At 43.3% G+C, this 2,159-nt stretch overlaps 1 protein-coding gene across 1 annotated transcript in view; it reads right to left on the bottom strand.

Annotated features, from left to right (window-relative positions):
• The window catches only part of LOC104984319 (GTPase IMAP family member 5-like), a 7,562-nt gene extending 6,626 nt beyond the window's left edge, over positions 1 to 936 (bottom strand). Inside the window, exon 1 of the mRNA XM_010833999.1 lies at positions 645 to 936. The gene's annotated coding sequence lies outside the window, so the exon portion shown is untranslated. The remainder of the gene's footprint in view (positions 1 to 644) is intronic.
• Positions 937 to 2,159: the final 1,223 nt, after the last annotated feature.

The following is a 2,159-nucleotide window of genomic DNA, read 5'->3' as shown; positions in this document are numbered from 1 at the left end:
GTCGGCGGGAGCGTGCGGCCGAAGGCTGCAGGGCACGACTGCTGGGCTAGAAGGAAAGCGGCACTGACCGAGCGCGCGCGCCTCCTGTCCCCGCAGCTGGGGACACCCCTCCGGGCAGGGCGAAACTGCTGCCGCGGAAACCGGAGAGCGGCGAGTTCGCAGCGTGCGCACCCCCAAGGGATGTTTGCCCTCTGAGACCACGAGCGCCTCGCCCCCTCCCATTTCCTCTTTCAGAAGGGTGAAAAGAGACCACTCTGATCCCAGTCTCCCCATGAAAGCACGTCTGCTGCTGCTGCTAAGTCACTTCAGTCATGTCCGACGTTGTGCGATCCCATAGACGGCAGCCCAACAGGCTCCCCCGTCCCTGGGATTCTCCAGGCAAGAATACTGGGGGTTGTCATTTCCTTCTCCAACTCATGAAAGTGAAAACTGAAAGTGAAGTCGCCCAGTCGTGTCCAACTCTTAGCGACATGGACTGCAGCCTACCAGGCTCCTCCAGCCATGGAATTTTCCAGGCAAGAGTACTGGAGTGGGTTGCCATTGCCTTCTCCGTTAAAGCACCTCCAAAGAGATCAACTTAGAAAGCTAGTTATTTTCTTTGGCGCAAGAAAGAATCACAGACTTTTCACGGAGGACTTCTCTACCTTCGTGCAAAGCTGGAGCCAGGTGTGGAGCAGGTTAGAGTGGAGCCCTCCTCCTTTCCAGAAACTCCGCAGAGCTGGGAGCCAGAGAGCCACTGTTCTTTGCCTTTTGTCTCTTGGGGTTGAGGTGTCTGTTCTTAGGAGGCGTGTATGTGTATGATTTCTGAGGAGTGATACGCAGTTCTCTTTGGTGTATCCTTGAGCTATTTCACCAGCGCGTGGAAGAACAGATCTTAGATGTTTTCAGACGTAATAAGTCAAGGGATATACACGATTTAAGTCTATTTTTGAAGTAAAAAGGAGTGCCTAAACTTCATGGGATAAAGTGTGAAGGGAAATACAAAATAAGAATTGGACCAAGAATGAGACTGAATGTAAGGTATAAAAATAATTATGACCCAAAATAATAAAAACAAAACACTACATCATTCGGGAAGATATTTAAAAGAGGTAAAAGACAAATTTAGGGGAAAAAAATCTCAAAATATTTTATTGCTGGAATAAGCAAATACTTATTCACTTGTATAGAAAAGGCAACATTGTCACTATCATATTAAGGCTTCCAGAGCAAAAAAACAAAAAAAAAAAACAAAAAAAACCCTAACGTCATTACACAACAATAAAATACCTAACTGTAAGGCCCAGAAGTATAAAACTTTTAGAGGAAAACATAGGCAGAACACTCTTTGACATAAATCGCAGCAAGATCTTTTTGACACACCTCCTAGAGTAATGAAAATAAAAACAAAGATAAGCAAATGGGACCTAATTAAATGCAAAAGCTTTTGCATAGCAAAGGAATACATAAATGAAATGTAAGGGCAACCCTCAGAATGGAAGAAAGTATTTGCAAATGAAGCAACTGACAAAAGATTAAACTCCAAGATATACAAACAGCTCACGCAACTTCATATCAGAAAACCAAGTAACTCAATAAAAAAAATGGGCAGAAGACCTAAACAGACATTTCTGCAAAGAGAACATACAGATGGCCAGGAAACATGTTCAGCATCACTAATTATTCAGGAAATGCAAGTCAAAACTAAAATCAGGTATCACCTCACACTGAACAGAATGGCCATCACCAAAAAAATCTACAAACAATGAGTGCTGAAGAAGGTGTGGAGAAAAGGGAACCTTCCTACATTGTTGGTGGGAATGTAAACTGGTACAGTCACTATGGAGAAGAGTATGGAGGTGCCTCACAAAACTAAAAATAAAACTATCATATGACCCAGAAATCCCACCCCTGTGCCTGATTTGAACAAAGCCATAATTCAAAAAGATACATACACTCCAATGTCCATTGCAGCACTGTTTACAATAAGCAGGACAGGGAAGCAACCTACATGTTCATCAGCAAAGGAATGGATAAAGAAGATGTGGTACATATACACAATGGGATGTTACTCAGCCATAGAAAGAAATGAAATAGTACCATTTGCATAGACGTGGATAGACCTAGAGACTGTCACGTAGACTGAAGCAAGTCAGAAAAACGAATACTGTATAATATCA

The sequence above is a fragment of the Bison bison genome, unplaced genomic scaffold (genome assembly GCF_000754665.1).
Source record: "Bison bison bison isolate TAMUID 2011002044 unplaced genomic scaffold, Bison_UMD1.0 scf7180017845376, whole genome shotgun sequence".
NCBI lineage: Eukaryota > Metazoa > Chordata > Mammalia > Artiodactyla > Bovidae > Bison > Bison bison.
Note: the sequence above shows the minus strand (reverse complement) of the source record. Positions and strands in the feature narration are given on the sequence as shown.